Raw genomic sequence first — 26,428 nt, 5'->3', positions numbered from 1 at the left:
ATACTAATACTTCTTTTCATTTTGAAACAATAAAAAATATAGAAAATCCTATGATGGATTCCTTCTAAAACTTAGATTTCCAGAAAATTTACAAAATTATACAGAATCAAATGATAAATGCCAACTAAAACATTTTCCAGAAGTTGTAGAAAAAGATAAAATGCAAATTCATTTTTAAATAGGAAAGCAGTTTGCAATTAACTGGAGAACATTCTATTCCTAATTCTTCTCCTCTCACCTCAACCTAAGCAGCTAATCAGTACCTTTACTGAACATCTGAAATTTGTAAAACACTGTTGAATGCTATGGAAAATACATGGGAATGGAAAACACAGCTTCTGTCTTCAGGGGGTGTATTTACATTGGAGAAACAAGTCATAATGTATAGGGATACATTTTTTCTAAACATGAAATATATATCCAACAGAGAGGGGCTTACGTCAGAGCAACAATCTAAGTGACATTTACTCCAATGTCATTTCACTACTCCAAACACTTTGGGAACCAACACTTTCAGAACCAACCTTAAATCTTGTAATACATCTCTTCACTGTCTCATTAGTGGCAAATCTGCACCTTTATATTTTTGTTGCACAGACAAAAACATTTGGAGCAAATAAATTTTTTAATTAATATGAAATGAATGGGAAACTTAGTAATTGGAGTCATCATCATCATCATCATCATCAATGTGGTTGTAGTAGAAATAAAAACAGAAAAGGCACATAGCATTTATAATGTGCTAGACACTGTTCGAAGCACTTCAGATATCTAATTCATTTGGAACAATTCAGTGAGGAAAGTACAGCTACTACCATCATTTTATAGTTGAGGAAATTAAAGCACAAAAAGGTTTGTAAACTTACCCAGGGATACAAAAAAAAAAAAGTCCACACTTTTGGTAAAGGTGCTTTATTACTACAAACATACTGGGGAGGGGAATTCTTCTTTGTAATAGGATCTGAAGGCAATTCACAAGGAGACTTCGCTTCCTCTCAGACAACTTTTCTCAATATTTGATGCAACATTGAATAAGTATTTAGTCTCCTTTATTTTAAGAAACAAAGTTTATCTGCATAAAAATAATTCTTTTTTTTAAATGTGGTCTTTTTACTTTATAACTATACCTTAAATGCACAACACAATAAACAATCATAATATAGCACAGGTAAATTGGGTTGGCTTGTATAAAAAATGACCCAGAGAGGGAAGCAATTACAGCTGAAGGAGAAACAAAGGTGGTCTTAGTGAAAGCCACAGAGGAAGTGGCCTGGGCTTTGTAAAACTTAGTGCCAAGATGCACTTAATGAAATTACTTTGAATTAAAGCAGTTGTTTTCATCTTCCAATCTAATTTATCTAATTGCATGTTTAAAACTTCCTTATTGGGATGATTTCAAAAGAAGACTACAAAACCAAGTCTTGACTACCTGATATCACATACAGAGTCTGTATACAAACACCCAATGTTACAGAAGAAATTAAATTAATATATCAGGAATGATTCTCTTACCTCTAAGTACAGATATTATTGACTCTGTTTATTATGCCTCATATTAGCTCTACAAACTTAGGTCCCAAATGAAACTGTTAAGCAGGGTAAGAGTTATACAGTTTTAATAGTTCTGAAACAAACTAAAGTAGGCAAATGTTCACAGAAACTTCTTTTTTTAATTCACATAGAACTAAATGACTTAGCAAAGAGAACACTAAATTCAAGTTCCCGTAGTTAAGTTAGTGAATATGCCTATCTCTCTCTTTTTTTTATTTTTTGTTTGCTGTTATTGTTATTTGCTTGTTTGTCTTCTTGTCTGAGTTTTACTTTAAATATGAAGCTATTTCTATCCTCAGCCAAGATGAGGCAGCTCAACTGAATGAAAAGACCCTAAGTCTAGAATATAGAACTGAGTTCAAGCTTGGCTCTGAGAAGAATTACCATGTGATCTTCAGCAAGGTTCTCAACACCTTTCACTTAGTTATTAATGGGAATAAAAGTCAAAGCAATGTGTAATGTTATCAGAATGGGTGAGAAAGAATATCATGCACCAAAGTTATGAAAACAGAGGGAGACTAAGTTGAATCCCAACATAAATTGCAGGGGAAAAAAAATGAAATTTTTTTTAAGTACCTAAAAATTAAAATGGAGATAACAAATGGGCTTATTGCAGAACAGTTTAACTTCAAGGAAGGAGGAGAAAGTAGAAGAGGAAAAGGAGGAGGCTTGGGGCAAGAGGGAGGACAAGGAAATGCAGAAGTAGCATGATTGAGTGTAACTAAACTAAAGAGCTTCTGCACAGCAAAAGAAACTGTCATCAGAGTGCACAGGCAATCTACAAGAGGGGAGAGAATTGTTGCAATCTATCCATCTGACAAAGGCCTAATATCCAGAATCTACAAGGAACCTAAACAAATTTACATGGAAAAAAACTCATCAAAAAGTGGGCAAAGAATATGATCAGACACTTTCCAAAAGAAGACATTTATGTGACCAACAACATGAAAAGAAGCTCATCATCACTGGTCATTAGAGAAATGCAAATCAAAACCACAATGAGATACCATCCCATGCCAGTTAGAATGACAATCTTTAAAACATCAGGAAACAACAAATTCTGGAGAGGGTACAGAGAAACAGGAACACTTTTACACTGTTGGTTGGAGTGTAAATTAGTTCAACCATTGTGGAAGACAGTGTGGTGATTCCTCAAGGATCTAGAACTAGAAATACCATTTGACCCAGCAATCCTATACTGGGTATATACCCAAAGGATTATAAACCATTCTACTATAAAGACACACGCACACATGTTTATTGCAGCACTATTCACAATAGCAAAGACTTGAAACCAACCCAAATATCCATCAATGATAGACTGGATAAAGAAAATGTGGCACATATACACTGTGGAATACTATACAGCCATAAAAATGAATGAGTTCATGTCCTTTGCAGGGATATGGATGAAGCTGGAAACCATCATTCTCAGCAAACTAACACAAGAACAGAAAACCAAACACCGCATCTTCTCACTCATAAGTGGGCATTGGATAATGAGAACATATGTGCACAGGGAGGAGAACATCACACACTGGGGCCTGTTCGGGGGTTGGGGTCAAGGAGAGGGATAGCATTAGGAGAAATAGCTAATGTAGGTGACGAGTTAATGGGTGCAGCAAACCACCATGGCACATGTATACCTATGTAACAAACCTACATGTTCTGCACATGTATCCCAGAACTTAAAGTACAATTTAAAAAGAAGAAGAATTCTTGCCTCCTGTCCCCAAAACCTTGGACCTGATGAGTTAGATGGTCCTACTGTCCAAGGCAGTAATGCTTATACCAGGAAACATGGTCATTTTCTGATTCGTTGGAAGTAGAGACTAACCCCTGGCAATGTAAAGTTCTTTATGCCCCTAGACCAACAGGCAGACGAGGAAATCCGTATAACTAGCTAGGATAATCACACCAAATGATCAGGAGGAATTGATTTTTTGCTATAGAATGAAGAGAAGGACAGTGCTTAGAACTCGGGGAATTCAGTGGGATGCCTCTTAGGACTCCCTTCCCTATAGTCCTGGTCAAGGGAAAATAGCAACAATCCCCCAAATAAAAACAAGACTACCAAGCACTCAGATCTTACAGAAATGAAGATTTTGGCTGCCCTAACTGGAAAAAGACCAATCCAGTAAAGGTGCTGTCAGACAGTATAGGTGGTATTGTCAATGGGGACCCCTATAATGAGCAGGTTAGGTCTCATGACCAGCTACAGAAGTAAGCTGCAGCTATGATTAAGGTTCCCTAATTGCATCCTCTTCTCCAAGCATTTTATATGAAGAGTGTTGCTGGGGGCCAATACTTTAGTCAGGTTGCAGTATTTGTGAAAGGACATCACAGAAATGATATGGTAGTTGATGGGATTTTGTGCATCCCCTGTGTGAGGACCATGTATTTTTCAACCACATGGAGGACAAGACCGGAGACTGACAGAGTGAAAAGGGGTAGAGTATTCAAGATATCTTTCATTTCTTCCTCCAGATCCACTTTCCACCTTTTTTTCCTTTGTATGTACTCTTATCAAAGACCCTCGGTGCTCAGCAGGTTCCTGACAATGAGCTCTAACAAAACTGGAGGGAAGGAGGGGCAGGTATCAGGATATTGACCCCCTTGGCTCCCTCCTTGAAGGGTAACTGATGCTGGCTATGCCCCCAACTTAAGATCACTGTTCTACTTACAGTGGCTTTCTATACAAAAGTAGCCCCTTTCATGTTCTAAAGAAGCTTCTTTCTTCCCTTTCCCCTTTGGACATAGGTTGTTAACAGCTCCACTGTTACTGGTCTCAGGTTATTGCACTGTTCCCTGTGGTTCACCTATAGCCTGCTCAGAGTTTTATATATTGTCTCTCCTCTATTTATTATTTATCCTTATTGAGTGGTCCATGTCTCTCTGAAAAGGATTTGACTAATCCAAAGTCTAACGCTCATTCCACAACACAATGCTATGAACTACATATAGTATTAAATAAGTTTTAATGAAAAAAGTGGCAAAAAGGATTCCATAGAGATGAATATATTAAAAAGAGTTAAATGCATTCTACAAATATAAAATTTTGATAGGGTTTGCTTTTATTACTAGGTTTTCCAATGATTTCAGTCTTTATATTGTATAGCTGGTGATTACTCGGTCTTTCTCCTCATCCTGAAAAGTCAGCTAACTACAACCAAAATGAAGCTTCACATGAGAAAGGAGAAATTATATAATACAGGTTACCAAATATAATTCAAATGTACTTAGCTTCCAGTCATTTGGTTTCAGGTAAAGCTCAAAACTATTTCCAAAACTCTCTTTGCTAATTCAAATAACCATGAACAAGAAAATAACAATTTCTAGAAACCTTGCAAGTTGTTTTCTCTCCCTCTAATCCTTCTATGGAATGCGAATAAAGTTGTTTTGGTCTTTAGTAGTTTAAATAGTAATCACTTATTTTCAGTTTGGGACCATAGCATTTTTACTGCCTTGAAAAGAACAATTTAGGAGAAATCTGAGAGGTTTTCAAGAAATCTGCTACTACTTTGCCAATGGAATCTGAAGTACATAATGGTTAAATATTTACAGTTATCCAAATGGACTATTTATACCACTCTAAAAGGCTGCTTACTATTGCTACAGATGAGGTTGGCATTAATGCACTGGTACATTCAGGATACAGGATATCATTTCTTATAAAAAGCCTGTAAAATGTCTTAAAGGGATTCAGGAGGCACCAGGAAATTTAAATTTCAATATAAGCTGGAGAAATCAGTTGCTAGGATCCTGAAAAGTAGTGTTTCCAAAATATAGGAATATCAACATTGATCAGCATCAAGCCTTTCAGAATAATTCATATGAGAAAACAGAGGTAGGATGGGTGCCGTGGAGAAACCAACCCTGTGCAGCAGCTGCCTGTCATGTCTTACCATTTGACATGAATTATGTCAAGAACTGAAATACTCAAGATCCCACTCAATATACTCCATGTGACTCACCTGCAAGAAAAGACTGCTTTCTGTGGCAGAGAAAATCTAGAAACACACAGTCAAGGAGCTTAGCAAAAGTGGTAAGAGGCAAAAAATAATAAATAGATAAGAAAGATTAGAGCCAGTGGTAACTGCAACCACCATGACAGAACAGGCACTGAGGACCAAGTGGGAATGATAAGGAAGAGGCAAGCTGCCAGTAGAGAGGAAGCAAGTAACAGAGACAAACACAAAGCTCTTCCCTGCAAGGTGCAACTGGCACCCTCGTTTATATTTCAACAGTTCAGAAAAACAGAGGCTGCCTCTACTCTGTACACGGTGTGTAAGAAACAGGAGCCACCCAGGATAAGGGTACCAGGACCGCATTCCCTCTTAAAGCTGTCACTGTGCCACTCTGAAGATATGCTGACACATTTAAGAAAAGAAGAATTGGGCATGAAAGATACAGAATCCACTACTAGAGCACAGAACAGTAATGATGATAGTATTTATAGTAATAACAGAGCCTCCTTCAGCATTCTCACTCTTTGCTCCTGGTACTGTCCTATGCATTTTGCATATACCATCATTTTATCTTCACAACAACCCTATACATATATTATCCCTATTTTACAAATGAGGAAACTGAGGTATAGAAAGGTTAGACAAATTAACCAAAGTCATACCTCTAGAAACAAGCAGAGACAGGATTTGAACCTCTATGCCAAAGAAGCTAAGCCTGTGATCCCTAGGAGATGCGGGATTTTATTTTCTGTGTTGTTTGTTCCTCTTCACCCAGAATGTAGCACTGTAGGCACTCAGTGTTTGTTGACTGACTAAACAAAGGTATAATAATAGTAAAAGTACATCTTCTCTCATGACATGTCCACAAATCATTATCCCATAAAGCATCTATTCCAATTTTTCCAAAGAGCAAGCATAGGGACATTTACGTACAACATGGAAAGCGTGTGCATTAAAAAGTTCATTAATCATTTCCAAATTGGTTCACCAACATAACATAAGACTCAGTGTAGAGATATTTTTGTTGTTTGTTTGCCAACTACTGAAAGTTGAGAAGCTGGATCAAAATCTCCTGGTAGGACAAGATATTTTTTTTTTCTTTTTAGTCAAGAGTTTAGCATTTAATGGGTGTTCTATAAATACTTTTTAATTAAATGGGGGGGGGTTGACCCAGACATCATCATATCACATTTTAATTCTCTGCATGAATTAAGTAGAGAAATGAAATAAAAAAATACATTCCAGTCAACGGATCTCAGTCCTAGTGATCAAAGCAGAAGATTTTTATTGGCAACCATCTTGCAACTAACTTTGCAGACTTACACATTTTTTCAGAAAATTGTTTGAGAAAGGAGGGCATAAAAGTAAGAATATTAGCAATGAAGGCAGATAACCAGTTGAAGACTTACTGTTTGCCAGATACTTGTCTAAATGCCTGTGATGAGTACATCATCCTGATTACAGAGGAAGTAAAGGACTTGCCCAAAACCACCCAGCTGGAAAATGGGAAAGTCAGAACTTGAGCCCAGACTATTTGACTCCTAAGCCCATGCAATAAGAGGCTGTTCAAGAGAATTGAGATTTTCAGATGAAGAATTTCTGAATTCAGTAGCTTGTTGCTATTAAGTAAAGAAAATATTTTATTGCTATTTGCCAGTCTCCATCCTGGAAGGTGTCAGGATTCGAGAAGCTCTGGTTTTGACTGGAATACACTGAACTGATGTGCTGAGGTGTTCTGAAGATTGCTAACACTTCACATACACTTAAAATACTACTTCCAATCATTGAGGAGAAAAAAAAAAAACACAATCCTAGAGCTTTCAAATCCACTACATATAATCTATTGTTTACAGATTATAAAAACTGATTACAAAAGATAATTGTTTTCCTAACTGGCTTATTCTTAGTTTGTAACATTTAATAACCTCATTTTGGAGCCAATGGCTTGTATTAGTAACACTGTTTCAGTGTTAGAACACAGGAATCCTTACTTTGAGGAAAGATTTCTATCTAGAATGTTTTTCAGCATCACTGTATACAAGCAACCACTGCGTCTCTCTATTCTGTTCATCTTTCTGTTCCTAAAACCCACTGAACTTTTTCCTACCCTAGGGACCTCTGGCTGTTTCCTCAGCCATAACATTACTCTCTCTGATATTCACATGAATAGCTCCTTCTTACAATTCAGATTTTAACTTAAATGTGTTCTCCTTGAGGAAGTCATCCCTGACCACTTACACTCACATAGTGACCCAGACATCATCATATCACATTTTAATTCTCTGCATGACATTTTAAAATTTATTTTTGTCTTTTCATGTGTATAAATGTATGGGGTACAAGTGTAATTTTGTTACATGTATAGATTGAGTAGTGGTGATGTCAGGGTATCCATCACCCAAGTAAAATACATTGTAACCATTAAGTAAAATTTTTCATGCACCCTCTTCCCTCCTGCTTACCCTTCTGGATCTCCAGTGTCTATCATTCCACATTCTATGTCCACATGTACACATCAGTTAGCTCCTACTTGAAAGTGACTACATGGCATTTGTAACTCTATGATGTTGGGCTGTGTGTCCCAAGAATTAACCTGAATGCCAGAGAGCAGGAACATTTGCTGTCTAGTTTGTCATGGCATTTTGAGGGTATAGAACAGAGCCTGGCACTTGGCAGGTGATCACTGAATACATGAGAAGAAAATAAATGATGGAATGAATGGCTGAATGCCATCTTCCTACCCTTTAACGTAGCATCACTGATTTAATGTATGGACCAGGATATCACTCAGAACATAAAATGCTGCCACAAAAGTAGCCTGATACATCACAGAGGCCCAGTTTAAGATTGTCATTGCTGTTTTAGTATAAAATGTACAGGATTCTGGGATTTTGATCAAAGTCACAGACACTATAAAAATTACAGAAAAAATACAACTATTTCTGCAAAAGTGATGTTTGTCCAAAAAAGAATTTTTGAGATTCTACTTTCTAAATGGAAACAATCTCTAGATTTGGGTGTTTGTTTACAACCTAGGGAACTATTTATGATGGTTGATCCCTCACTTATTTTTTCCAATATATATTTTATAACCTAGTAATAAAGGAGGATGCACTGGAAAGCATAAGACCAGAGGCCTGAATGGTTTACAGTACCTTCAAATGTAATTTCTATTGGTGTATCCTCTGCTACTAAACGTTTCTGACTTTTATCCCCTTTCACTAAGTTGGTATAAAGGTTCAATAAAGTTATGTTCATAAGCACTTTGATATTTCTAAGTAGAAAGAGAATCAGTAAAATAAAATCTGTTCTTTTTTTTTCTTCAATGTTCCAACATCTGATAACAAATAAAAAGTAATAATACCTGAACCACCTCCAAAAAGAACTGGGCTCACACATTGGTCTCTCCTTCCTACTTATTAGAATTCAAAACTTCTAAATAATACTTGTAAATAAATTGAGCCACTAATTAGCATGGAGAGCAAAGTTAAAGGCAGGAAAATGTCACCACTTAATTTAAACAAATGAGAAGTTATTAACTTGAGAGCCTTAGAACAGGTCTGAAATTACCTAAAAAGCAGACATATAGTAGAATCAAATTTCACCACTCAATCATTGCCCTACCTCTAACCCTTAACACTTTCATAAAGAGTGGGCACTTACATTGTTCTTCAAATACCTTCAATTGTTTTTTTTTATTCACTAAGATTATCAGTGAAGTATTAATAGTTATAAAAGTAAAATTTACTATCTTGAAATTTACTTCAGACATAAAACTGGATATGACTATAGAAACAAATATAGGTAAGGGTGTATGTGTGTGCATGCATGTGCACATGAGACAATCTGCTAATTACTACATAATTACTGCATAATACTTGCAAAAATATTCTGTATTTTTTCTGTAACTTTTATAGTGTTTGTGACTTTGATCAATATATAATGTCAAACTCAAAAAGCAGTTTGGCAAGACCACACTTCATTTATAGGATGCTTTAGCTCTATGATCTTTTTAATTTGGAATCCTTGTTTTGAGCGTACAGAATAAATAAAAGATATAATAAATTCTGCCTCTGCAAGTGCTTCTTCAAGGGAACTGTATTTTATTTATTATAATAAAACACCTCACAGTTTGGCAAATCTTTCACCATGCAATCCACTGAGTAAAAGTTACTCACCAGGTCTTGACTGAGTATTCCCAAACTGCAGAATGCAGCATGCAAAGAATACAGCAAAGTATAAATATTTTTAAATAAGCAAATAGCAGAAGTCAAAGAAAACAAAAAGATCTATTTTAGCCATCCAACAATTACGAAATGGATATTCTTTATAAGGCAATCTTTTAAAAAGCTGATGTTAAAGACTGACCAGCAATAGAATATGTATTTAAATATTCCATTGCTTACCCTAGTTTGCCACTGGGCTTTCCACATAGTAGAATAGCAACTCTTTCTGATGAGCAGAATAATTTACTTGAACCTCATATATTATTTGTTCATTTTTCAAGAGAAAATATATTGGCATTCATTATTAACGTTTTTTAATCAATCAGCATGCATGACAGAACAACACTGCAATACTTCATTGCACTAATATAGGAAAAATTAACTTGACATTAAGCCTAATTGACTAAAACCTCACTAATTCTTCTAGATAGGGATAGGTCCTGCTTGATTAGTGAAAGCAAATGAGTAAAAATACATGTGTAGACAGATGCATTTTTATTGCTTTCCAGAACTTAAAACTAACAAACTGGGCTCCAGCAGCAAAGATGAGGTACAGTTGAGGTTCTTAAGAAAACCTGCCACAGTGTATGGATACGACTAACACAATATATCAAACACATAATAACAACTTGGAATTTCTCTAGATAATTTAGAAATTTTAGGCACAATCTTTCCAAAAACATTGTTTCAAAAAAAATTTTATAGATGCTGTCAAAATACTCTACAGCCAAGCCCATAAGCAAAAGAGAACAAATCATGACTTATCAGCTATGACAGACTGGTAATCAAAAGTAACAAGGTGTCACTATGAGTTATAATACAAAAGTTTATTTGTAAGCTAGCTGTTAGAAATCGTAACTTATTAGAGCAATATTCTCATTATGAAATTAGTATCATGTATATTGAGCAAACATGGGCTTCAGATGCAAGAACCCAGAAGGAGATCTCAACATAGTTTTGCCATTTCTTATCTCTGTGAACTTGAGGGAGTCACTGTACTTAACTGGATCTTAAGTCAACTTAATATCAATTTCACAGTGCTATTGTAGGAATTTAATATAATAATGGCTAAAAAGCTACCACAGTGACCTCTACTATTACTCCTAAGCATTTATGTTCCTTTTTCAAGTATTTCTCTATATAAGAGAGTATTGGCTAGCAAGTCATAGAGGAGCATCAGTGAACCCCTTTAAATTGTATGCAAAATTTGGTAGGTCTGTTGCAAAAGGTAACGGGTTTTGTCAAATGGCTGTTTAAGGGAATGTTTAAAAACCATTGTTCTATAGCCGCTTTCCTGAATTTTTCAAAATTAGAAAATGCCAATTTTTTAAAAGTAGAACTAAAGATTTATTGCTGTGAAAACCAATCTGTGGTACAGTAGTATGAATCTAGGGTATTAATCATAATCAGGTGGGTCAAGTTAAGAAGTTGAAAATGTGATAAATTTCTGTGTGTGTGTGTGTGTGTGTGTGTGTGCGTACACGTGCATGCATAAATCCATAAGCCAGTTGACTCAAGAGCAACTGAAACATCTAATTTATTCAGTTGAGACCAGACATTATGTTAAATTCCCATTGTTTTAGAAGGTAATTAAAAATTACAATTCCAACAGCTCACAAACCAAACAAAAAAAAACTGTAGTGAGAAATTAAAACTATATTCCAAGAGTCTTTTTTTCAGCTCAATTTCAGCACCCCAAGGAAAATAAAAGCATCCATGACTATCACAGATGAAAACAAAATCAATGACTGGAAGATCATTTGCACTTAGGTTGCTGTTCTGCCCAACCGTACTATTCCAGTAAACTCTTACACATCTGTCAAGATGGACATAAGTATCATTTTCTCAGAAAAGCATCCCTGCCCACTACACTTGCATCACGTCCCACCCCAACACACACCACAGGGACTTGTATATGCCTCTACTCTAGTACTCATCACACTATACAATAACTATGTTTACATTTCAGTAAGTTCTAGTTTTACATGTTCAAAAAGTTCTACTCAAATAAATAAAAATTTTTTCACAAAAATAAATGTTACTTGGATTTTATTTAGTCATTTTAATTGATGAGAAGCATACAAATCAGGAAGCAATTTTGCTTTCTTCAAAGAACTTTGAGTGTAACAAATCTAAGTTCAAATCCTTACTCTGATGTTACACCTCCCTGAAATTCAGCTCTCTATCTGCAAAATACAGATAATTACACCTAAATGAATGTTGCATATGCATAATATTTACAATGTATTGGTATATTCCTTGCTCATGGCAAGTACCACCAGCATCACACCACCAATTACCACCATTATTATTTCTATTAGTTATTCAGGAGGGACAGGTACAGGTATATCTCTTTTTCCTCAACTTCACTTTATTGTGCTTCTCAGATATTGTGATTTTTACAGACTGAAGGTTTGTTCCAACCCTGTATTGAACAAGTCTATGTTAGATAGAGCACTATTCTTCTATCAGCAGGTGCTCATTTCATGTCTGCCCCACATTTTGGTGATTCTCACAATATTTCAAACTTTTTCATTATTATAGTGATTTTTATGTTATTATTGTCATTGTTTTGGGACACCATGACTGTACCCACATAAGATGGCAGACTTAACCAATTAATGTTGTATGTGTTCTGACTACTCCAGTGACCAGCCACTCCCTTCTCCAGGGCCTCCCTATTCCCGGAGACACAAGAGTATTGAAATTATGCTAAAAAATAATCCTAAAATGACCTCTTTGTGATCAGGTGAAAGGAGGAGTTGCATGTCTCTCACTTAAAATCAAAAGCTAGAAAGGATTCAAGTTAGCGAGGAAAACATGTCAAAAGCCAAGACAGGCCAAAAGCTAGGTTTTGTGTACCAAACAGCCAAGCTGTGAATCCAAAGGAAAACTTCTTGAAGGAAATTGAAAGTGCTACTCCAATGAACACACAAATGATAATAAAGCAAAACAGCATTATTGCTGACATGAGTAAAATTTGAGTGGTTTGGAAAGATCAAACCAGCCACAACATACCCTAAAGTAGAAGCAAGCCCCTAACTGTCTTCAACTCTATCTATGAAGGCTGAGAGAGGTGAGGAAGCTGAAGAAAGATTGGAAGGTGGAACTGGTTTACTAGGTTTAAGAAAAAAAGCCATGTCCATGACATAAAAGTGCCAACTGAAGCAGCAAGCACTGCTGGAGAAGTTATCCAGAAGATCTAACTAAAATCATTGATGAAAGTGACTATACTAAACACCAAATTTTCAATGTAGATAAAACAGCCTTCTGTTGGAAGAAGAGGCCATCCAGGACTTTCATAGCTAGAGAGGAGAAGTTAATGCCTGGTTTCAAAGCTTCAAAGAACAGACAGACTCTCTTGTTTGGGGCTATTGCAGCTGCTAATTTTAACTGAGACCAATGATCACTTACCATTCCAAAACTCCTAGAGCTCTTAAGAATTATGCTAAATCTACTCTGTCTGTGCTCTAGAATTGGAATAACACAGCCTGGATGGTAATACATCTGTTTACAGCATGGTTTACTGAATATTTTCAGCCCAATGTTGGAACCTACTGCTCGGAAAAATAAAAGAAATTCCTTTCAAAATATTACTGCTCATTGACAGTGCATGTAGTAACTTAAGAGCTCTTACGGAGATGTACAAGAGATGAATGTTGTTTTCATGCCTGTTAACACAACATCCATCCTAAAGTCCATGGATCAAGGAGTAGTTTTGACTTACAATTCATATTATTTTAAAAATACATTGTGTAAGACTGTACCTGCCATAGTAGTGATTCTGGTAATGAATCTTGGCAAAGGATGTTGAAAATATTCTAGAAAGGATTCATCTTTCTAGATGCCATTAAGAATATTTATGATTCATGGGAGGAGGTCAAAATATTTACATTTACAGAAGTTGAGAACAAGTTGATTCCAACCTTCATGGATAACTTCAGTAGAGGAAGACTTTAGTAAAGGAAATAACTGTTGGTGTAGTGGAAATAGCAAGAGAACTACAATGAGAAGTGAAGCTTGAATATGGTACTCAATGCTGCAATCTCATGATCAAACGAGTAAATGAGCAGTTGTTCCTATGAATGAGCAAACAAAGTGGTTTCTTGAAACAGAATCTACTCCTGGGGTAGATGCTGTGAACAATGTTGAAATGACAACAAAAGATTTAGAATACTTCATAAACATAGTTGAAAAGCAGTGGTAGAGTTTGAGAAGATCGCATCTAATGTGGAAAGAAGTTCTACTGTGGGTAAAATGCTGTCAAACAGCATCACATGTGCAGAGAAATCTTTCATAAAAGAAGCGATCAATCGATGTTACAAAATTCATTGTGTTAAAGCATTTCCACAGCTACTTCAACCTTTAGGAATCACCACCTTGGTCAACAGCCATCAACATCAGAGGCACGACCCTCCACTTACAAAAAGATTAGAACTTGCTGAAGGCCTGGATGATTAGTAGCACTTCTTAACAATAAGGTATTTTTAAATTAAGATGGTGATGTCATTTTTAGACATAATGCCATAAGTGCACACTTAATAGATTACAGGGTAATGAAAACATACCTTTTATATTCACTGGGAAACCAGAAAATCATGTGACCTGCTTTATTGTGATATTTGCTTTACTGCAGTGGTCTGGAACCAAATTCACCTGATTTTAACACTGACTATGGTTCAGAGAAAATCTGAGCAGGGACAGCCTTCCAGGAGGTAAAGAACATAATGATCTTTCTGGAACTTCATACAAGGAAGCAGACTATTTTCACCTGGCTCCCGGGCACTCCAAAGTTTCAAGGCATACTGTTCTCCTTGTCTGTAACACTGTGAGAGTCTAACTAGATGGGAGACACCCATCTGTGTATCTCAACTGTGTAGTACATGGTTGAGTCGGTAGGTGTGAAGGATGTAAAAATCAACAGTTTGGCCCTTGAAAGTGAGGACATTGGCTCAGGGCTGAGGATTCTGACTTTCTACTCAGCAATGTATTATCATCTCTAGTCAACATGAACCACACTAGACAGAGCCTATTAACGCCTTTCCCACTTTTTCACAACCCCATAGTCCTTCACTCTCACTTCCCACCTGCCTGAAATTGGGAACAACTAGCACACAATCCACCCACAAACACTTTCTCGACCTTCCATCCCATCATAGAATACGAATATTTCTCCTTCTCATTGTAAACAGCTCTACTCGTACTCTACTTTTATTTCTTCTCTAGATATTTGCTCCATAAGACGTCCCTACCACAACTTCCATTCTCTTTTGAATCTTCAACCTCTCCCAGTCCACCTGGTCTTTCCTCCCTGTCTTAAATGTCCCTCAGATTAACAAAATTTCAAATCCTGATACTCCACTGAACTGCTGTTCTCCCTCATTTTCTTCACTTCAATAACAAACTCCTTGAAATAGTTTGCTTTTCTCCTGTATCTCTTTGCCATATCGAGCCTTTCCTCTTCTTTTAGCTTCTGGCTGCATAATAATATTCCCGAGAGTAACTTCAAAAGCATTGAAAATTTATACATTCTTTACCAAAGCATTTTTAAACCAAGGAAGGAGTTATTCAGCACACACACACACACACACACACACAGAGCAATGCTTCCTAAATACACTTTAGACCTCTCACCTTACCCACAGAGTTTCCGCTGCCTACAGCCGATATTCTCAATCTCCTCTTTCTTGAAAATTATTCCAAAATTTTCTCTCCATACCCCACAACAGTTCTCTATCTTCAGATAAACATACTATGAAAGATGAGCTTTTATTCTCATTCGTTTGTCTGAGCCAGGGTAATACAAAGACACATGTTCTCAAAGAGTGTCCACAGGTGTTCCTGTATTCACAGCTAAAAATATACTGCCACTCCATTCCGCCAGCGCCTGGTCATTTTCTTCTGTTTCTTCTGTTTTTTATTTGTTGTGCCCCTAAGGATATTGACTAGCACATGAGACTTTGTCCATCAAGCTCTCGAATGAACCTGACACTAGGAAATGTGTTCTGAGGAAGAAGCAACCCATCAAAATTCAACCCATCAACTGACAAATGGACAAACAAAATATGGTATAGACACACAAGAGAATACTATGCAGCCTTTAAAAGAAGGAAATAACAATTCCCTCCTTTTTAAAGGCTGCATAATATTTTTAAAACTTGGGAGGATACTAAGCCAGGCACAAAAATAAATACTGCATGATTTCTTTTTTTTTTTTTTTGAGACTGAGTCTCACTCTGTCACCCAGGCTGGAGTGCAATGGCACAATCTTGGCTCACTGCAACATCCACCTCCTGGGTTCAAGTGATTCTCCTGCCTCAGCCTCCTGAGTAGCTGGGATTACAGGCACACACCACCACACCTAGCTAATTTTTGTATTTTTTGTAGAGATGGGGTTTCACCAGGTTGGTCAGTCTTGTCTCGAACTTCTGACCTCATGGTCTGCCCACTTCCACCATCCAAAGTGCTGGGATTACAGGCATGAGCCACTGCACCTGGCCATGATTTCATTTTTACATATAATCTAAAAAAGTTGAGCTCATAAAAACAGAGAGTAGAATGTTCAATACCAGAGGCTTGGGGACTGGGAAGAGGAGAGATGTTAGTCAAAAGGGACAGAGTTACACTTAGAAAGCAAAAATAAGATTTAGAGCTCTATTACACAGCATAATGACTATAGTTAATGATAATATAATGTATAGTTCAAAACTGCTTTAAAAATGTAGTCTTTAAATGTTTTCACCACAAAACAAATGAAAAATAGGTGAAGTGATGAGTATGTTAATTAGCTTCATATAATCTTTCTATGATATATACATAGAGTAAAACACTACATTGTACCCTATAAATATATACAATTATTATTTGTCAATTTTATTAATTTCTAAAAATTCAATCCAACTGCCTTCATATCCTTTGCTCAAACTTGCTATTTAGTTTTGTTCTCTGCAAACTGCCATGGAGGCCTTGTTCTCTTAGTCTATTCTGGAAGCCTTCATAAATATAACTCTTGGCTATAAATTGCTCTTACATGAAGTAATCCATCTATTTTTGAATCTTCAAAATGATCCCCACTATGCCTTCAAGAAATTCCATTGCATAAAATGCTTTCTTCCTTCCAGTTGATAAGTGCTTATAAACCTGGCATATGATTCCACAACTTTGAACAAAGTTTCCTGCTCTTTCAACAGCTGCTCAATATTGTCACTAAAATAGAAGACTTTGTGACTTTCCATCTATACATAATATAAGATGTTGTTTCTCTTACTTAATGCACATCACCCTCACTTCTCAGGAAAATGATGGCAATGTACGGTTGTGTGATAGACACAGAAATTATAAGATTTAGTATTTAATACCTACCTACTCTTAGTCATAACTTTAAAAATAATTCATTTAATCCTCATAATAATCCTGCCATGTAGATGTTATTGCCAGTTTGCAGATGAAGAAAGTGAGTTTTAGAAGTTGAAGTAACTCGATTAGTTATCAGAGTCAGATTTAAACTCAAATCTACCTGACTCAAGTACTTTTGACAAAGCTAAGTTGCTCTAATTTTCATGTTGCTAATTAACAACTAATGAATAATAACGCAATTCAAAAATGACACAAATTTTGTGAGAAAATTATTTTTGAAACCTAGTTTCACTCTTGTTGCCCAGACTGGAGTGCAATGGCATGATCTCAGCTCACTGCAACCTCTACCTCCTGAGTTCAAGCCTCCCAAGTAGCTGGGATTACAGGCATGCACCACCACAAATCTCCCTAATTCTAAATGTAGAAAAATCAGCCAAGTACAGATTACCTATATTTACCTATAATATAGAAAAAGAAAAACATTGCAATGAAATTCAACATGAAGAAATGTTTCTTAATCTAATTAAGGTTATTTAAAACAAAAAGAAAACAACCTACTGAGCTTAGAGGCATTCCTATTAAAGTTGGAAACAAGACAAAATACCAGCTATCACTACCTGTACTCAACATTGTCCTATGAGCCCTTGCCAATAAAACAAGACAAGAAAAATAAGTTAAAACAATCAGAAAAAAATTAAAACAGTCAGCTAACATCAAATGGCAGTAATAAACTCACATATTATTATTAATCCTAAATTTAAATTGACTAAATCCCCCAATCAAAAGACACAGCCAAAACCCATCAGTATGCTACATCCAGACCCATCTCACATGCAAGGATACACAAAGACTCAAAACAAAGGGATGGAGAAAGATTTACCAACCAAATGGAGAGGAAAAATAAATAAATAAATAAAAAGCAGGAGTTGCAATTCTCACCTCCGATAAAATAGATTTTAAAGCAACAAAGATCAAAAGAGGCAAAGAAGGTCATTACATAACAATAAAAGGATCAATGCAACAAGAAGAGTTAATGATCTTAAATATAGACGCACCCAATACAGGAAAACCCAGATACATAAGACGTATAAAGAGACTTAGACACCCAAACAATAATAGTGGGAGACTTCAATATCAATATTAGATAGATCAACGAGACAGAAAATTAACAAGGATATCCAGGACTTGAACTCAGATCTGGAACAAGTAAGCTTAATAAACATTTATAGAACTCTCCATTTTAAATACACAAAATATACACTCTTATCAGTACCACATCACACCTACTCACAGGTTTAAATGAAACATTGGTTGGCTACTTGTTTGTTATTTTCTTCCCTCATTTTTTCCTGTCTCTATTATTAAGCACAATTACTGGCATAAAAGAGGTTTTCAATACCCATTTTTAGACTGCATTCTAGCCTGGGCAATAAAGCAACACTCCTGTTCTCTCTCCCTCTTTCTCTTCCTCTTTCTTCCTCTCCTTCATTCTTTTTTTTTCTTTCTTTCTCTCTTTCTTTCCAAAAAAAAGGGGGGGCATCTCCTGAAATTATATGAGCATCAGGCTCCACAAAACCTGGCTCTATCCATGCCTATAAAAAATTAAAAATAAATAAATCTGTATTTGCTAAATAAATGTATAAAAGTAAAATGTCAATCTGCCTTATATATTTAGGTTCTAACATAAGGCTCATGCCTCCCTAAAATGTAAAAAAAAAAAAAAAAAAAAGGAAGAAATCTAACAGAATATTTTTAAAATATTTATAATAAATTACCAAACAAAAAAACTTAAATATCATACAAATGTAAGCTTCCCCCCAGTTAACCTCTAAGTTCAATGCAATGTCAATGAAAATCTCCAAAGTGATATTGATAAGGAAGAACAAAGACAACTTAGTGAAAAAACAAGGTGACAAGCCTTGTGTTTATAGCTTACTAAAAACTATAATGATTAAGGCAGTGTGGTAGTGAGTCAGAGTTTAAAAAAGAATAGACAAGGGAAAGAGACTAAAAAGCCAAAATACAGACACATTAATACATACAAACCTAATACATGGCAGGAATAAAATGGTCTGTTCAGCAAAAGCAGCTATCCTGTAGAGATAAGCAGTTATCTTATCTCTAAAAAAAACTGGATCCTCATATACAGAAATAAAATGAACTTAAAATTTTTGAAAGAAAATATGGAAGGATATCTTACTTTATGTTTTTTAGGGAATTTCTCTTATATAAGACTCAGAGCAGACAGCTTGAAGAAAAGTACTGACATATTTGATTACTTTAAAATTAAGACTTTTGTAAAATAATGTATATTATAAACAAAGTAAAAAGAGAAACCACAGATTTGGAGAATATATTTGTAAATCATTTAATCAAGGAAAATTAACATCTAAAATATATGTAAAACTCCTACAAATGAGACTCTTTCTTTGACCAAATTTCAGTTAGGCTTCTCTGAGCACTCTTCTCAACTAGGCCTCCACCTTGGACTTCTGTGTCAATTTCTGCAGTTCAGTCATAGCAAGAATCCTGACAAGTCAGTTTATCAAAAATCCCCTCTTCCTTCATATATGATCACCCTTCATATCTGATCAAATTCCTCATTCCCTATGACTCAGGGAAAAGTCAAATAATTATTTTAAAAAATTCCTCATCCCCTACCATCCCCCAAGTGATATATAATCACCCTGGCCTGCCTTCAGCAAGAATTCTGTTAAGTCAGTTTGGTAAGAATCCCCCTACCCTTGATGTTTTCTTTTAATAATAATATTCCATGCATTCATCCCCTCTCTCTCTGCGAATTGGCTATAAATGCTCACCTGTCTTTGCTCTATTCAAAGTTGAGACCAATCCCTCTCCACTATTGCCAGAGGCAACCCTTATTGCAACAGTCTTGAATAAAGTCTTCCTGACTCTTTTAACAGTGTCAGAACAGTTTTTTCTTTAACACAAATCATTAAGAAAAAAAAAAAAAACTCAACTAAAAATGTGCAAAACAGATGAATAGGAAACATAAAAGTAAACTGATGACCGAAACACATATGAAAAGATGTTCAACTACATTAGTAATCAGAAAGACAAATCAGAAAAAGATATCATTTCAATCTTATTAAATTGGCAATAATCTTTTTAAGTCTGAAATTTCCAAGTATTGCTAAAGATAAAGAGAAAACAGAAATTATGTTTTGCTGTTCATAAGAGGGTAAACAAACCTAATAGTTTGGAGAGCATTTTGTTGTTATTTAGCAAAATTAAATGTGTACATACTCTATGATTCATTTTTACACATCTATTTATTAGATAATAATGTATATAAAAATATATTTTATATATAAAATGTATATTTATAAATTATATTTAATGCTTATTTAAATTTTATATAAATATATATACACATATATACATGTATACACACACACACACACACACACACACATATATATATATACTGTACACAAAGGGAAAAGTAAAACCTAAATGTCTACAGGTTATCTCCAGAACTCAAAGCTTCATAACATTGGAATTATGTTTGCATGGACCTTAAAGCATATACCAAAGGACTAAAATTATAAATTCTACAAAAATACTGACCATTTGAATGTTTATCACACAGTTAATGAGAATGTTACCTTTACATATGGATATCAAAGCAGTCCATGACTGACACTGGTAAGTAACTGTCTGTTCTTCAAATAGAGTAAATAGTACAGATTTTGGTATCTTTAAAAGCACATTCATACCTCATCTTATTTTATTATACTAGCTGACCTAAATGCTTTGTTTGTTTGCTTAAGACAGGGTCTCATTGTCGTCCAGGCTGGTCTTCAACTCCTGGACTTAAGTGATCCACTTGCCTTGGCCTCTCAAAAAGCTGGGATTACAGGCATGAGCCACTGTGCCTGGCCCAGTGTTTTCTGGGCTTTTTTTTTTTAATCAACTTTCTGTGTAAATATTGATGCTACCAGCCTTCCTGTGTGAGAACAAGAATGAAATCTACTAGCTGGCCAAATGATTAGCTAATACAAAGAGTCACAACAGATAACCCTAGATCCCTCCTGACATTAGGTATCAAATAAAATGCTTTTTGTAAAATTTACATAACTTAGGCATGCTTTTATCTGAAAAGCAAGTAGTTCTTAATGGAGTGTTTTCCTTTCTTGGCAAGTGGCTCTAGCTGGTACTTCAAGGCTCTAACAGAGAATCTGTGGTGTAAAGACTGATAAATTGTCATTTGAATAGCAAATTATATTGGACTTTAAGATTCTCTTCCATGAAGAGAGAGTAAATCTTCCAAATTCTCTTAATTTATCTGACAGGTCAAAGGCAGGCTTGTAGGCATTTATATTCAGAAGGTTGTCTTTATTACTAAATGACCTATGAGCTTTTAAAGTCCAGCTTTACATTGTAGAAAATGAACTCAAATTTTAAGGTAGATAATAGAGATGAGAAAGGATGGAATTCTATATATTTTATCATCTCATTTTGTTACTCTAACCTAGAAGAAACATGCACAAGTAGATTCAAATACCTATATGGTTTAGTACAAGAAGCCATCTTTTACGTGATGATCTTTACAAAATTAAGCACATAGATTTGGAAGTTATTCCCAAAGGTACAAAAGATGAAGTGACAAGACTTGATAAGATGACTATGATAAAAACTAAGAAAGGATAAAAGGGTAAATGGAAGAGGGAGGGAGATGTATATTTATCACAGGTGTACAATGTATCAGACACAATGTTGCATAGTTGACCCATACAAATTATTTCATTTTCACAAAACTTCAGTAAATTAAGAATCTTTGCTTCTCATTTAACAGATGAGCGAAGGTTCAAAGGTGTTAATTAATTTTTCCCAAATCAAACAACATATTTTAATGCCAAGATGCAAACAATGGTCTGCGTAATTCCAAAGCCTATGCTTCTCTTCCACATCCAAATGCCCTGCAAGAAAAGGAGATTCAGAGGAAGCACCAGGAAAGTGTCACAGCAGCTAAAATGGCAATGGAACAGGAAGGTATCAGGTAACCAAGACCACCTCATAAGCAATTTCAACAGGGAGGGAAAGGGCTCCGGTGAAAAATCTGCCTTTATATAGTTAGTATTTAGTCCATAACAGGTATCACATATATGTTAAACTATAGGAATGGCTCAAGAAGAAAGAGTGAATGAGGATTAGGAACATAACTGGTGGCCCACACCTGTGGTTCTAGTTACTCTGAAGGCTAAGTAGGAGCAATGAGCCCGGAAGTCTGAGGTTACAGTGACCCTGTCTCTAAAGAAAGATTTTTTAATTTTAAAAAGAGGAACATTTCATGCTGCCTAGAAAAAAAAACACTTACATTATTCTGAAAAGAAACCTCAAAGAAGAGGTAATAAGTTTAGAAATTGTACATGATGAAACGTGAGGAGATGATGAGGAAGAGAAGGAGCACATACAGGCTGGTTAACAAATGGAAACAAGAGGCAGCACAGTGTAAGTTATAGTTAACCACACACCAGGAAACAGGATTCCTGCACTTCAGTCCTAACGTGGTACCTGTGTGACCCTGGGTAAGTTCCTTCACTTCTCTGTTCATCAGTTTCCAAATCTGTAAGATGGAAATAATAATTGTACTTGCCTCATAGGGTTGTTACTCTGAGAATTAAATGAGTTAATATATGTAAAGCACTCAAGAACATATCTAATATATATAGTCTTATTCAGAATTAGCCAGTCTTTAGAAAAGTTGGACAGTTGTGGGGAAGAAGGTTTGGGGAAACTTGGGGAGTAGCAGAGTGAGAAAAAAAAGAGTAACTTGAGGTAGAAAAGATGGAGTATGTTTGTAGACATGGGAAAAGGAGAGATTCAGAGAAGAGAAATGAAAACAGGCCAGGTGTGGTGGCTCACACCTGTACTCCCCACACTTTGGGAGGTTGAAGCAGGAGGATCACTTGAGACCAGGAGTTCAAGATCAGCCTGGGCAACATAGCAAGATCTCATTTCTACCATTTTTTTTTTAATTAGCCAGGCATGATGGCATGCACCTGTAGTCTCAGCTACTTGGGAGGCTGAGGTGGGAGGAACCCTTGAGGCTAAGAAGTTTGAGACTACAGTGAGTTATGATTAGGCTCTGCATACCCAGGTGCCTGAGTGACAGAGTGAGACCCTGTCTCTAAAACAACAAAACAAAACAAAACAAAACTGGAAGAGGCCATGAGAAAGATAAGACTATTTAGAGGAACTGGCCTTAAAAAGAAGACATCAGTTCTGGGACAAAGGAGACACTGGAGAGGAGATGAGGACCCAAAGTGGTTTTTAAGAAGTAATAGATGAGGTGAGACAGCAGAGCTCACAGATTCCAAATAATCATCTCAGTCTTATTGTTAAAGTAAGAAGAATGAGGAATGAAAATTTTGCAGAGTAATAAAATAAAACTTTAAAAGAGTTTTTCATAAATAAAAGTATACTTCTATATCAATGAAATGCAGGCTAAATTCAGAGTGAATTCAGATACCAATTTTCATGACCTTAGCAACACGTAGAGTAAAGCCAGATAAAATGACCTGCCCAGAGCAGGGATGCCCTGAGGTAGACCCAATGAGAGAGAAATTCCACTAACAGCAAAGACAACCCAGAATTTCTCCTAATGATTGCCTCTAGTTACAGTTTTTATGTAAGTACCAGCCAAGCAAGATCAATGGAAATCATTACTTATGTCACTTTATTATTTGCATAGTTTTTTATTTTAATTAATTATTATAGAGGAAATTAATGAATTTCTGTCTTGAAATCTTGTGATGTTCAAGAATTATATGATTTAAAATAGTAAATGGGCTTTTAGTGAAATATAGAGGACCAGATATACATATTTAAGTCTAGTCCCTCCTGAAATGCCCTCCTGAATCTATTTCCTTATAAAACAATAAAGAAGATATAAAGCTGCAAGGACAGGAAGAATGAGAGACAACAGGACAGCACTTAGATTTGCATTCTGGAAGATGGAAAGAGGAAGTCAAGTTCTAACTGACTTCACAGAGAAAGAAAGTCAACAAGAAGCAAAGTGATGTAGGACCCAGAAAAGTTCAGGGATTAGAGGCACCAAGTACTTCTGAAGGCAGAAAACGAATGGAACTAAAAATAAGAGAAGTGGCTGCAAGTTTTAGAGAACAAGTAGAATCTTGTCCTTCCTCCCAAGCCAATGTGGCAAGGCAGCCACCCCAAATGATGACTGGAGATCTACCCCTGGGGAAACGGAACCAGACAGACCCTCGATTCAAGGACACAAAGCAAACTGAAGGCTGTTGTGAAGTACAGTACTAAAGAAAGGGTTATAACATCAAATATTCTTAGTGCCCCAGTTCCCGTCTCTTCCCACTTCACTTCCCAAGTGGCAGCCAGTAGTATACTTCTTCCCACTGCCAGGCAAGAATGGAGAAAAACCCACTACCCAAAAGACTGTGGACAAGCCCTAAGGGAGACCTGTGGGGATCACTCCCATGTGAGGCCCCTAGGAAATGGGCCTCACCATACAGTCAGCTTGAGCCCAGACACAGATCCCCGGTTGGGGGAGTTGAACTGAGGGAAAGCAGGAACCGAGAGAGGGACTATGTTATTCTAAATAATTAGCAGACATTAGTTTACAAATATGAGGACTTGGGAGGCATTGTGTCTACTTTTGGCTCCTTATGGTTTGTTGCTTGATTGTGTTCATTTTGGACCCTTGTTACCTTCATTGTAAAATATTAACTTAAGTATTTACACTTGGTAACTTACTTACCGTAACTTAGTGAGTGTAACTTGCTTACTGTAACTTAAGTACGTTGATCTGGCATAAACAACTTGAACTTCAGAAAAGTATATAATGAAACATATTGCAAAAATAAAATTGCTGCATGAGCATAGCGCATGTAGCCCTCAGACCTCCCTCTTTTCTATCTCCTTTTTTTCCAGCGCACGCTCTCTTTCAGGTTTGGGACCCTCTCGCTGGACAAGATTCCTGGGCTCGCGTTCAGTTCACAACAGCTGGCGCCCAACATGGGGCCTGGACACGAGGGACAATCGTGATGCCTACAAACTATAGAGGTGAAGCTGCAGTGTAAGTGAGTGAATAACCTTTTCATCTGGAGTAAAACATGAGGCAAATAGAATCTAAAGAGCATAAATTGTACAGCTTTTGCAACATATGATTAAGTCACGTGGTTGTGACATTAAACTTAAAACTGTTGAGGAATTTGTGCACATAGTGCACATGCTTTGTCCGTGGGTTGTGGATTCTGAGATTAAACTTAAAACTGAGGGAGTGAGGAGCGTGCACGGCTCTCGTGTGCTCTTGCACCACTGATGTGACTGGCCGGTGTGTGCGCGAGGTTACAGCTCCCAGGACATGGATTGCCAGGCGTGCACCACTGCGAGGAGCATCCGGGTCCAAGTCGGCTACACGGGCCGGCGCAAGGTGTGGGCAGGCGGGCCGCGGGGGTTGGAGGCTGCTTTTCCTCGGCCAGACGTAGAGCGGCACTGTTTCACTCACTCGCGCCACGTCTCCTCCTGCAGCGGCTGCTCCTTGGCACCGCCAGCCCCAGCACCGCTCCCAGGGCCAGCCAGAGAGAAGTCAATGGAGACGGCCGCCCGAGCTTGGCTGGAAGGATATCAGTGAAAGCAATGGCGGCTCTGGCCCAGCCAGAGAGAAGTCTGCAGCAGCGGCCCTTGAGAATTTGGCGGCGGTGGAACCCACAGAGCTGCTTTGTGTGCAACCCAAAGAGGGACGGCGGCGCAACCACCTGACAGAGGTACTCCTTATAATGACACTAAATGGCAGTGGCCTCTTGTTAAGGCCCATTTACAAGGAATTTGGACTCATGACAATTTCCTTCTCCTGGTACTCTTTCACCTTGTGTTCTCCTCCCTTCAACAATTGCGGCTCAAGCTTTTTGAGTTGCATCTAAAAACAAAAGGGAGAACTAAGGGAGACCTGTGGGGACTGCTCCCATGTGAGGCCCCTAGGAAATGGGCCTCGCCATATGGTGAGCTTGAGCCCAGACACAGATCCCCGGTGGGGGAGTCGAGCTGAGGGAAAGCAGGAACCGAGAGAGGGACTATGTTATTCTAAATAATTAACAGACATTACTTTATGGATATGAGGACTTGGGAGGCATTGTGTCTACTTTTGGCTCCTTATGGTTTATTGCTTGATTATGTTCATTTTGGACCCTTGTTACCTTCATTGTAAAATATTAACTTAAGTATTTACACTTGGTAACTTACCGTAACTTACTGGGTGTAACTGCAACTTACTTACCACAACTTATTGGGCATGACTGTAACTTACTTACCTTGACCTATTGGGCA

The 26,428-nt window shown here is 36.8% G+C and overlaps 1 protein-coding gene across 2 annotated transcripts in view; it reads right to left on the bottom strand.

Annotated features, from left to right (window-relative positions):
* Positions 1-26,428, bottom strand: part of SLC39A8 (solute carrier family 39 member 8) — an 81,154-nt gene that overhangs the window by 6,753 nt on the left and 47,973 nt on the right. The gene's annotated exons all lie outside the window — the stretch shown is intronic.

This window comes from Callithrix jacchus, chromosome 3 (assembly GCF_049354715.1).
Source record: "Callithrix jacchus isolate 240 chromosome 3, calJac240_pri, whole genome shotgun sequence".
In the NCBI taxonomy this organism is placed as follows: domain Eukaryota; kingdom Metazoa; phylum Chordata; class Mammalia; order Primates; family Cebidae; genus Callithrix; species Callithrix jacchus.
Note: the sequence above shows the minus strand (reverse complement) of the source record. Positions and strands in the feature narration are given on the sequence as shown.